This window comes from Podarcis liolepis (genome assembly GCF_965112155.1).
Source record: "Podarcis liolepis genome assembly, chromosome: 4".
NCBI classification, from domain to species: domain Eukaryota; kingdom Metazoa; phylum Chordata; class Lepidosauria; order Squamata; family Lacertidae; genus Podarcis; species Podarcis liolepis.
Genome location: NC_139558.1, coordinates 16,602,474 through 16,615,694, shown reverse-complemented (window position 1 = coordinate 16,615,694; position 13,221 = coordinate 16,602,474). Strand labels below are relative to the sequence as shown.

Below are 13,221 nucleotides of genomic sequence, written 5' to 3'. Positions count from 1 at the left end.
GACCACTCCTGACTCGTGCCCTCCCTCCTGTTGTGAGCTGCCAGCGCTTGATACCTGACGCCCTTCCTTTCCCCTGCTCTCTGTTGGTGACGTTGGTCCCGATTTCCAACTGCTCCCCTCTGAGCCCCCTCTGGCCCTTTCCTCCTGGGGTGTCCCCCTAGGCTCCCCCCTTGCCCTGGCCACTGGTGCTCCTTTCTGTGAATCTTCTGATTCACTGGAAAGACTCGGAGATCTCGGGTCGTCGTCATCACTCATCCTTTCTTCTGCCTCCTCCCCCTCGCTCTCTGTTTCCTCCCTTGCCCTTGCCTCTGCTCCTGAACCCCTGACAATTATTATTATTATTATTATTATTATTATTATTATTATTATTGACCAACACCAATCTGGAGGGGCTCTGAATCGACTTTTCAAAAGTGGGATTATAATGAAACTTCAGGAAAGTTTTTAACCAAAAGTTATAATTGAGCTCTCCTAAATTATTTCTTTATACTTCCACCTAATGTCTAAGCTGCTGAAGTTAAAATGCTTTATCTCCTCATTGCTGCAAACGGCTTCACTAATATGAAAAACATGCAGACTAATTACTGGTATAAGTTTTATGTTTAATTAGGATTTGAACCAAAATCCATTAAAATCACTGGCTCTAATGGTGTTTGGACAAGCTGGCAGGGGAATGCAAAATCTATTTGCATGGTATCCTCACTATTACAAAAATGTTATTAACCTAAATGTTAGGTGTACTATGCCAAGTATAACTTCATTTCTATGCCATTTTATTATGGAAGCCAATCTCTTCCACCTTGGCTCGCGCGTTTCGGCCAGTTTTGGACTTAACAAATGGACCTTTTCCAGAGCCAATATTCAGATGTTCTAAAACTGGTCCCAAGTTGCTAAGCCTTTGCTAAGCCCAAGTCTCTCACGTTCTTGATCAACACCACAGTCATTCAATTCACATTTGCATTGCAGGTTTCCAAAGCCTCTGCTCAGGACTAATCAACAAACCATTCTTTACTTATTAAAAGTTGCTTCTAGCAACCGCTAAATGAGCCCAGAGAAGCTATTTATTAATTGAACTCTAATCCAATACATGCCTTCTGCCCAGAAACCTCATTTTGTTTTCATAGCAAGGAGATGGTAGCCATCTATAAGAATGCAAAATTGAATGAATAATTCACACGTAATACAATATTTACCCCTCCCTTAAACCAGTGAAACAGCATTGGCTATTCTTCAGGAGAAACTTTGCATTTTAAAGCTGCTTTTCAAGCAAAACACCACTGGATTGGCTCCAATGAAAGATATCATCTGTGAAGCGGGCATGCACAATCTGATGATTGAGATCTAGAATTGTTATTAAGTTTTCTATGCTTTACTTGGGGCCGATCTACACTTATGGTTTTTAACGTCAAAGTGGAGGTAAGTAATGGTTTTGATAACATAGATGGACACATAACATCCTACTTTTTTATGTTCATAATACGTTATTACCCTGCCTTTTTATCAATTAATTTTTTATTGTTTTATGCTACTATATAGGTGAAAAACTGCTCATATGTCCCTGCGCTGTATTGTTTTTAACACTTGATTGGGAGCTGCCCAGAGTGGCTGGGGAGACTCAGCCAGATGGGCGGGGTATAAATAAATTAGTAGTAGTAGTAGTAGTAGTAGTAGTAGTAGTAGTAGTGTTTTACTTTTTTTACTACATTCAAACTCTAATGGTATTCAAGGGGCAGTGTTCAGGGAGGGAGGGAGGACGAATTAAAACATGACACCAGAGGAAAGAGCAGAACAACCAGAAGAAGAAGAAGAAGAAGAAGAAGAAGAAGAAGAAGAAGAAGAGGAGGAGGAGGAGGTGGAGGAGGAGGAGGAGGAGGAGGAGGAGGAGGAGGAGTTTGGACTTGATATCCCGCCTTTCACTCCCCTTAAGGAGTCTTAAAGCGGCTAACAATCTCCTTTTTCCTTCCTCCCCCGGAATAAACACTGTGAGGTGAGTGAGGCTGAGAGACTTCAGAGAAGTGTGACTGGCCCAAGGTCACCCAGCAGCTGCATGTGGAGGAGCGGGGAAGCGAACCCGGTTCACCAGATTTCAAGTCCACCACTCTTAACCACTACAGCATGCTGACTCCAGTGACCAGCAGCAGGGAAAGAAACAGCATTTTGGAAAATGGTGTGGCCGAGTATTGCTTACATTTGATGAAAGAAACCAAGGTAAAAAAGTTTTCATTAACAGATGTGCCCTGTGACATATTAGAATGACATATGTAATATTGTTCTAAGAGAGGGAAATAATGTTAAATACGTCAGTGTAGATCCAGCCTTAGTCACCTGTTGTTATGGATTCACTGCTTTAAAAAACTAGAATGGTTAGATAGTTGATGGTTTGATATTGTAAACTAGCTTGGGATGAGGAAAGGGAGGAAGTTGGATAGACTGATAAGCTAGAGCAGGGATGGCAAACCTCTGCCCAGGGACTAAAATGTTACCCTCCATGTCTTTCGTTCTGGCCCTCAAAACTCTCCCTATCCCACATCTCTCACTGGTCCTGCTGCTTCATGCCCCAACTTGCCTGGAGGGAAGGTGTACTTGAACTCTGGCGATGCATCTTGCTTGCTTGGAAGATACAGATGTGCTTGTGTTTCTCCATGTGTGTAGAAATTAACCTGAAGTCAGCCCTGTTTAGGGAAGCTTTTAATACTGGATGAATCATTGTATTTTAATATTCTGCTGGAAGCCACTCAAAGTAGCTGGGGAAACCCAGCCAGATGGATGGGGTATAAATTATTATTATTATTATTATTATTATTATTATTATTATTATTATTATTATTATTACTGTACAAAAGGTAAAACCTACAGTTATCACTTTGCCCCATTTTGCCTCAAACCTCTCCAACAAACATCATGGAAAGATGGCCATCACAAACCCTGTTCTAGTATATGACCCAATGATGATAAACAGATCATAAAAGGTAAAGGTAAAGAGACCCCTGACCATTAGGTCCAGTCATGACCGACTCTGGGGTTGTGGCGCTCATCTCACTTTATTGGCTGAGGGAGCCGATGTACAGCTTCCGGGTCATGTGGCCAGCATGACTAAGCCGCTTCTGGCGAACCAGAGCAGCACACGGAAACGCCATTTACCTTCCTGCCAGAACAGTACCTATTTATCTACTTGCACTTTGACGTGCTTTCGAACTGCTAGGTTGGCAGGAGAAACAGATCATACCTAGGGCTTTTTTTCAGAGGGAACTCACCAGAACTCAGTTACGGCACCTCTCCGGTGGGTTCTGGAACCTTTTAGGTGAGTTCCAGCAGTTCTCAGGTAGGTGTCGTTGCCATTCTAAGAGAAAGAGGGAGGTGTTCATGGTGAGTTTCAGCACCTTTTCTAGGAGAATAGCACTGGTCATATTTGATCTATGACATAAATTTATGGCCATTCTAATTGTACCAATAGAGAGCATTTCAAGTTTGAAGAAAAGAACACCAAGCTTAACGTATTCTGATGATAGTGATGATGCAAAGGCAGAAGAGGCTTATGTTAATATTAGACCGACTTCAGCAATGGCAAACATTTTTTTGCTGCCATTTCAGCCTCACACTAAAGAGAGGTCCTAGTAGTCATTTCAGGGCCAGGGTTGGCCCTTCCCATGAGACAGGTTGAGCAGCAGCTGTCTGTCCCTACGCAAAATTGCTCATTGGATTCGAATGTAGCAAGTACTTTAAATGTAGACGTGCACCACCACCTGGTAAAGTTACATTCATTTCAAGTTACATTTCTCCAAAATGTTGAAAGAGCTTCAGACAAAATTCTTATATGTAATCCTACACATGTCTAGAATAAATGAACCCAAAGCTGTCGATAAATGTATTTTGTACATCGGTAACCACATTAATAACCATGTTATCCTTCTCTATACTTGCTTCATTTTTCCATTCCAGCTTTCCCTTCTTTTTATTCCTCCTCCTTTTCTCTACTTATATATGCCCTTTCTGCATCAGATCTTCTCCTTTTCGGTTATGGAGTTTTAAGTTTCATAGGATCAGGGAGTTTGTCCTCTTGTAACAATCATGCAAAATGGTATAAAATCAAAACAACTTATGCTAAAGAACAAAGTATATACCCAGATGGACGGGGTATAAATAATAAATTATTGTTATTGTTATTATTAAAGTATGCAAATTCCCCACACTGGCATGATGTGGACAGGTTTCAGAAGCCAGCTTCTCTTGCTGCAAACATTGAATTGCCCAGGTAAAGGACTTTAATGCACAGAACTCTGACTATAGGATTTTGCTTCAGATGTTGTGCTGCCTTTGCTCCCCCCAAAAAGGTGCTCTCAAGCCACCCTGAATCCAAATCTGAAATGGCACCCTACAGCTACTTGCATAGAAGCCAACTCCTAGGGACTGAGGTCCCTTCAGCCCTCCCCCCATACATATATTTTTAGGGAGTCAGGCTCCCCCCAAGTTGATAGGCATTGCCATTCAAATTGTGTGTGCACACCATGACTTGTGATTGATTATGCAGGGCGGTGCTTGCCTGCCCCCCCCCCAAATATTTTATTCAAGTTGGCACCCCTGGCTACTTGTTTCCCAAGACTTTTACACCATTGCCAGTTGCCAAGTTTTGAAGTACTTCAATCCTTGAGAGCCAGTGTGGTGTAGTGGTTAAGAGCGGTAGTCTTGTATTCTGGTGAACCGGGTTCGTGTCTCCGCTCCTCCACATGCAGCTGCTGGGTGACCTTGGGCCAGTCACACTTCTCTGAAGTCTCTCAGCCCCACTCACCTCACAGAGTGTTTGTTGTGGGGGAGGAAGGGAAAGGTGAATGTTAGCCGCTTTGAGACTCCTTAAAGGGAGTGAAAGGCGGGATATCAAATCCAAACTCTTCTTCTTCTTCTTCCTTAGCAAGATTCAGCTAATACAGTCAGCTCCTCATATGCCATTCTCTCTCTGTGTTTATTTTTTTAAAAAAACAAATATAGACCCATATTGTTTATGCAACCATCACAATTCACTTAGCATCATTAGAGTTTTTACTTGCCTTTAACAGTTTCCATATTTCTGAATCATATGGCTGTATTTCAGAGAAGAAACAGGCTTGGCAGTGCCTATTATTATTTCGAGCATGTGCACAGACAAAACCCTGACAGCTTTCTTCTGTTGTAACTCTGTGAGATGCTCTTAGTTTTTAGGGCACATCTTATTTCACCTTGACTTGAGCTGTTGTAAACATTCAAACTGTGGGATGAATTCCTAGAAGATCAGTATGAGCTCATGCAACAGCAGTGATTGCCAAAGGAATACTGTGAAGGATAGACCTCCACGTACCTTATCTCAAACAACTGATAAAGGTTAATGCACAGTTTGCTGTCCATTATGATAGATTAGCATTTTAAGATTGTATCCAAGCCAAACTATAGCTGGATCTAGACACGCCAAAGAAGCGATTCAGTGAAGCGCATTGTAAACTCATACAGGGAAATCCAGTAGGGAAAGATGGGACTCCACAATGCTATCTGGTGTCATAGTGTTATCATGCATGTACAACACACATAAAACATTTTTTATTTACGAATTTAACTGAGTTACTATGAAGGATCTGAAAGCAACAGGATTAGAGACCTGCCTGCAATGGGAAAGCAAATTAAGTTGGAGGTAGCTAACCTGCGGCCCTGTGGATGTTGCTGACTATAACATCCATCACACCAGGCCATTGGCCATTCGGGCTAGAACTTATGGAAATTGCTCCAGTAACATCTGGAGGCCTAAAAACAATAGACAAATGGAAGGGACACCGTGGTTCTCCATTCCTGATAATTCAAGGTGAGAACATTGGCAATGAAGTTGGCAACTCAGCCAGGTACAAAAAAGGTCAGTCACTAATTGCAAGTATTTTGTTTAAAGATCGGTCCAGAAACAAAATCCACTGTCTGCAAGCTTGTGATCAGCATGTGATTCCACCTGTGGTCTCTGAAGAAAACTGTGAGTGCTTCCAGACCGTCACTGTTTTCGGATGGGATTTACTCACTGACTGACAGATTTATGTTGCATGATTAAAGTTGATTTGATGTTGATGGGCAAAAAACCCACTCCACACACACACACACACACACACACCACACCCCCAAAGGATTTCTTGCAATAACCAAAGTGATGTGGAATTGCACTGGGAAATGTGGGGTCAAATTGCTTGATGCAACGTTGTATAGCCTTCCCTCAAACAAATCAGTTTGTATTAACTTATTTAAAATGTGTATTTTGGTACATATAGTTAACTGCTTCTAGCTCCAACAATCACACCTAGATTTGCTCAAATGTAAATACTTGCAACTGGGGGTGCAAATAGGATGTCCCTATTTTTTATCAGAGCAATGTTGGTGGGTATGAAGTTATGTGACCCCTGAGTCAAGGAGATAAGGAACTTAAAAACCTATAGGAGACATCTGAAAGCAGCCCTGTATATGGAGGTTTTTTAATGTTTTATTAAGTTTTTAGATATGTTGGAAGCTGCCCAGAGTGGCTGGGGTAATCCAGTCAGATAGGTGTGGTATAAATAATAAAATTATTATTATTATTATTATTATTATTATTATTATTATTATTATGGAATAGGCTGTCCCTGTTTTCATCAAAGAAATGTTGGAAGGCATGTGAGTTTCTACCTGATAGGAAACTAAAACCTGCCCATTCTAAATAAAAACTGCTCAGGAGTAGAGGAACAAAATTAAATGTACAACAGAAACAATTGTTAACATTGAAGAACTGGTGATTTGCCAGGAGATTCACAGACTATAAGCTTCAGTTTGTTCCAGGTGAGAATACCATGGTGTAATTTGGCTTTTACATCCATATAACACGTTTCCAAAGCAATTCATATATCCTTGAAATGATCCCCTATATAAATGTAGTTTCATCTGTTCAAGCAGCAGAGGGGAAAAACTCTTTAGAACAACCAGGAAGATAAAATACAGAGCAACCTTTTATATCAGTGCTGATACAATCAGAAGGAACTAAATGGACTTAGAAACTTCATTTGTTTTTGGAGTTGAACACCTAAAAGTTGAGAAATCCATTAGTCAGAAACTAAGTTTTAGAAATAGCGATGTTGGTGGGAATATCTGCAATGTGTATGCATGAGTTGGCAGCACTTCACACAACCTTTCTTTTACAAGGTTCCCTGATGTGTGAGTGCTTCCTACATGCAGAACTGTGCCTTTGGCCTCCTAGATGCATGTGTTCATACATTGCAGGGGGGGAGCAGGGGTGCCAACAGGAATTTTGGGGGCTCATAACACTGCATTTTGGGGGGTGGGGAGGCCCAGAACACTGTATGCTGATTCATCCTGCCACCCATTTTTATGTTTCTTCAATTTTCCAGAGACAGTCCCCGATTTACAGAAGCCATCCCAGTTTCTGTTTTGATCCTGGAATGTCCCACTTTTCCTTAGGACATCCCAATTTCCATTGGAGAAATGTTGGAGGGTATGGAAAAGGACATCCCTATTTTCATGGGAGAAATGTTGGAAGGTATGAACACACTTTAAGGCTGAATCTACACAGCTATAAAAAAACACTCTGAAGATTCTCTGAAAAAATGTTTTAAACCTCACAATGGAAAATTCCACTGATTTCCGATTTCCATCTCTATAGTGCCATCTGGTGTCACGGTGTTATAATACATTTATGACGTTTCATTTTTACTAATGTAGTTGAGTCTTATGTGGGGCTGTAATTGCATCTTATCTGGAAGCGGTAACTAGTCCAGAATGTTGTGGCAAGACTGCTCATAGGTGCAGTAGTTCTGCACTTGAACTTCCTATCTAAACTACTGTAGCAGGGAAAAGTGATCCCTCCCTTTCAGTGGACTTCATAGCTGGTGTAAGTCTTATCTTTGCATACCCTTGCCCATTCCTAAAAATGTGGCGTGTTATTTTCTATATAATTTACAAGTTCTTTTAGTGACTATATCGAGCCAGTACATAATACTGATAAAACAAGAGAAGGCAGAAAACACATTTTGTAGGTGTGTGTCCACTCTCTTGTGGGGATGATCTATTTTTTTCATTTTACCACATTTTGTCTCGACAAGCTGTGCACAGATTTCATTTCTCTGAAATAACATAAAATTTATGAGAACAAAATGAAGAGGAATTGTATTTGTATTGGTTTTCCTTTCCAACAACACATCTAACTATGTTGTGCACAACAAGACATGATTTGGCTGCACGTCTTGAGAAATGCCATCCTACGGTCATTCTTTCAGTTACTTTTCTGTCCATTTCTTCTGAATTTTCTTGCAATTTCCCCACATTTGCTTTGCTCGCTCCTGTCCTTGGATGTGCCAAATGCACAGCGGGAGAGAAAAACATATCATTTTCAGATACCTGAATGCAAGAGGCTGTCATATGCCTTTGGCTCATTTTCTCTATCAAACAGCTGCAAATAAAACTCTTCATTGACTAACTCCATTCTTTATCCTTTGAGTTATAACTGAGCTTTGATGAATTTTAAATTTCACGCACAAAAGGCCTTCATTTTAGATCACCAAACTGTTTCTGTTGCTATAGAGCAAATGACAATGTTGTGGAGTTCATTTAAGCAGTTGTGGTTTCACTGGATATTAGGGAAGCCTGAGTTTCCACTTATCAGAAAGGCTAAGACAGATGGATATAAAATACAGCCAAGCACTTTTTAAACCACCTTGTTGCTTAGGTACCATCTGAAAATGCAAGGCCCATATACTATCATTTTAATTTATTGAAAGGATTTGTATGACACACTTTGGATAACTATCATTCAGAGCAGCTCACATAAATTATAATGGGGGAAAAAATAAAAGAAGTCTAAACTACATCAAAACAAAAACAGCACCAGCAGACACACAATAACAGCCTGAAAAAGCAATACAACAGACACAGAATGAACCCTCCTAACCCGCACATCTTTGCTGAACAGTGAGCCCCAATTGCACTCCCAAAAACTACATGAACTGAACCAACTGTTTCATGCAGATGTTGAACATCGTGGTAGACAACAACAAAAAAGACCTGAGGTACACAACAGCGAAGAACTGCAAGGTGGCTGGACCAAAGTATGGATGAGATAGGAATCCAGTGAGCTGGGTTTCTAAAGTGAATCTCATTCGTATCATCGGCCCACACCAATGTGAGGAGTGGCTCACTTCCAACCTTTTGAACCTGCACATTGGCAAATTCCTATATCACTGACAGATTTCAATTATTAGGTGGTCTGCAGGTTGCCTCTATTTGTTTTGTAGACAAGTGGCATGCTAGCAGGGGCAGACTTTGGTAATATGGTGTCCTGTGCAAGGTCAAAATTTGACACACACACACACACCTCACTGTGCCTTCACAAAGCTGAGTGAGGAAGGCTCTGGGTTTGGGGAAGGAAGCATGACAGGAGCCAGTGAACCAGTGAGCAGAGAGGATCAACACCTCATACGTAGGTCCGAGAGAGTTACAAAGGGTGTACCACCCAAGAGGTATTCAAAAGAGCTACTCAGCTGTAGCATGTGTTACTATTGTTGACAACTCAAGACAGACTAAAGGTGTGTCTAAGTCAGAGACAAAGACACAACAAGGAGTTGCTAAGCGTAACACTACATTCCCTAGCCAAGGTAATGCAGATGCACTCATTCCTTGGAAGTCAGACAACCAGAGAGGTACACTGGGGAAACCAGTGGCGGGTAGTTCCAAGGGTGGAACTGAAACAACAGGGGAGTGTTATATGTATAACAACTGTTTGTTTTCTTCTCTGGATCACGCTTTGCTCGCAGCGCACATTGTTTCATATGGGGGAGTATGTTACGATATTGAAGCAATGCAGCCGCGAGCTGCTGGTAGCTTGAAAGCAAAACATAATGGGAATGTTGGGACTGTTCCGTGGGAAACAGAGGGACAGTCTATTCACAGTGTGAAGCACCGGAATTAGCTCAGAGAGTAATATGAGCTGTACAGGAAGTACAGGAGGAGTTTGTCTCTCGGCTGTTGGAGTTTGAAGAGAGCAGACGTGTTTTCTGTAACGCTGCAAAGACAGAAATAAAGGCATGTAAATACGTTTCTGTCTATCTCTTTCCCCTGCCCGGGGGGGCAGGAAAGGGGGTGTGTGTTCTTCTCACACCGAGAAGGATCGCCTATCGTGACCTCTGCCTGGATCTTGCCAGGAAATGCAGACAGGGAGGTCAACCGGAGATCAAGCCGGGTGCCTGGAGAGTGGCCAGTTTCTCCTGATAAAGGCTTGATTCCCAACACCTAGAGCCCTCCCACCTTCTTCCCCAGGCTGGGCAAGCACTAACTAGGCTTTGGGAGGAAGCAGAAGGACTCTGGGATCCTGTCAGAGCTGGGAAGGAGGTGGGGAGGTGTTTCCTTGGCACTGCCTTAAATCTACCTACCTTTAGGACAAGGTGCTCCTGCTGCATAGTGCAGTGCCACCTGGAAGAAACAGGACTTGATGATGCCCCACTGTTCCGAGAGACATTTTGCATGAGTAAAAACATAGCTGCCCCCACAGAGGGATGAAAATAAGATGGTACTCTGAATAGAACTAGCCCTGGGAACAGTCCATGGATTTCAGCTCAAAAGTTCTCAACATTCTCTTTGTCACTAGATTCTTTCAAACATAAAAGCTCGTCTTATTGTGAATTTCTATCACATAGTATCCACTCCCCTGTGAATTCTCCTTTTTCACCACTTCCAGATCAGAAACATGAGAGAAGAGAAGATCCAAATTATGTCCTTATGTTTTATTGATGAATTGTTAATAAAAGTTTGGATAGATTGCCCCAAATTAATCTTCATTCAGACATGCGTTTTGATAGATTAGCCCTTGTTTCTGTTCTCTTCCCCCCCACCCACAACATCCCCTCCCGCCCTTTGAACCGTCATCACCAAATGCAGTTCTTACAATAATCAGTGTGCTATTGTTTCAGTCTAACTAATCTCTTGATACTCCACTGTGGAACAGAAATGTAAAAACAAGGTGAATGAATGCCCACAATGATTAATTTCACAGTGATAGTTGTGCTGGTCCAAACAGCTCTATTTAAGGGTCATATTTTAGTTGCTATTTCCAGTACTCCCCCCCCCACTGTGTGATAACTTTTATGGATTGAAGCAATCAGAACTGCACATAGTATTTTAAATTCTTGTGCACCAGTGATGTATACAAAGGCATTCTGATGCTTCATGTTTTATTTTCAGCCCCCTTAAAATAATGGGTGCTGTACAACTCAGTCATAAACAGGCAACCTGTGAAGTGTGTTCAATTGAATTCAATGGGTGTTACTCCTATGTAGGTGGGGTTATGATTGCAGTCTAAGTCATCCTCCGAATATACCCAGTGAAATCAACTGATTTCAATGCATCTCCTCTGAGTATGAGGAACATTAGATATCGCCCCTTAGAGATGCATGACTGGTTAGACTTATTGATTGCTGAAGCGCACTTAGCTGGTATCTTGGCTATTTCACCATATGAAAATGAGCTGCATCTCTGCCTCCTCTCGTGCTAATGCCTGATCTGTTTTCATGTTATGCGTAGCCAAATTGAACATGCCCCATAAGACCCTGTTTGCACTGCCATGGTTTGGCAACAATTGTACAATACATCCATCTGCCATCTAAAAGATGTATATGGTTGGCTTTGCCACCCACTTGTAGTGACCCATCTGGTGGGCAAAAGCAAAAGGCGTGTTGTAGGAGTAGCAATATTTACAGCATCACAGGAAATGCAGCTGTTCACATATTATGAGGTTTCTGTTGTTCACCTAGTGGGCTGGTTTCTCTTGGAGAGTCTAATTACATCTGTCAAATTGCTTTGCTTTTGGCTTAATATATTTTCCCTCTTTCCTTGGCATATCAGAGAGGTTAAGGGGGCAAAAAGAGAACATGTTAGCAGAGTTTGCTGCCATCGAAATCCAGATCTCTGCTTTTGAAATCGAGCTATTCTGTAGAAACAACTGGACAAGAAACAATGCCATTTGTGGAAAACAAAGAGTATAACATTATCCTTTCGTACAAGAGTACAGTGCAATGCAAATGGAATCTGCAATGCTAATTGTGAGAAAATACAGATTCACTTCAGCAGGTAACTATCTTGAATATACTGTCCTGCTTGGTGGAAGGCAGAAATATATGTGGAAGTCAAGGGGCAGAGTTTATGTATCCCCATAATTTACTTTGGATAGGCAGGTTTTATTTCTGAGACATGTAGACAACTCTGATTAGCATCCATCTACCCTTTTTCTCAAGGGACGCGGGTGGCGCTGTGGGTAAAACCTCAGCGCCTAGGACTTGCTGATCGCATGGTCGGTGGTTCGAATCCCCGCGGCGGGGTGCGCTCCCGTCGTTCAGTCCCAGCGCCTGCCAACCTAGCAGTTCGAAAGCACCCCCGGGCGCAAGTAGATAAATAGGGACCGCTTACTAGTGGGAAGGTAAATGGCGTTCCGTGTGCTGCGCTGGCTCGCCAGATGCAGCTTGTCATGCTGGCCACATGACCCAGAAGTGTCTGCGGACAGCGCTGGCTCCCGGCCTACAGAGTGAGATGAGCGCATAACCCTAGAGTCTGGCAAGACTGGCCCATATGGGCAGGGGGACCTTTACCGTTTTTACCCTTTTTCTCATTCCATCATTGTTTGTTTGTTTGTTAAATATGTGTATATGCTGACTTTTATAAGTCCCCCCCCCGGCAAGGCTGTAAATATCAGTAATAAAACAATGCAACAACTTTTCATTAAAAACACAATGCAACATTCACAAAATATAAGCAGAGAAGAAAAATTCATTTTAAATATCAGTGAATAAACGGCTGTGTTATGCCTCCCCTGTTGCCAGAATTCACAACTTGCTGGGATTTCCAGTCTTCAGGGAGAATGCTGTTGAATTCGGTTCCTGTTTTGGGTTGGTTTGTTGATCACTGTGAGAGTATTTGATGAACACTAGTGAAAGCACCAGATTTTGCCTCAAGTGAAATTCAAAATGAATGTAGGGGTTTCTTCAAAGTTCAGTCGCTTAAGAGCACACTAAAAGAAGAGCCCTGCTGGGTCAGACTTAATGCTTATCCAATTCGTTTCTTAATATTTTAATGGTGGCCAGTGATGACCAGATTCCTATGGGAAGTCCGCAAGCAAGGCATGAGTGCAGGACCACTCTCCTACTCAGGGTCTCTAGTAGGGGTGGACTGAGGCATTTTGGTACCTGGGGA

General features: G+C 42.1%; 1 long non-coding RNA gene across 2 annotated transcripts; it reads left to right on the top strand.

Moving 5' to 3' along the window:
- The first annotated feature begins 655 nt into the window (after positions 1 to 655).
- Positions 656 to 7,641, top strand: LOC310706138. 2 transcript variants are annotated; one of them, XR_014525717.1, is made up of 3 exons: positions 656 to 1,416; positions 5,906 to 5,983; positions 7,380 to 7,641. It is a non-coding gene; the product is annotated as an uncharacterized lncRNA (long non-coding RNA). The 2 variants fall into 2 exon arrangements; XR_014525718.1 differs by lacking the exon at positions 656 to 1,416 and adding an exon at positions 1,875 to 2,208.
- Positions 7,642 to 13,221: the final 5,580 nt, after the last annotated feature.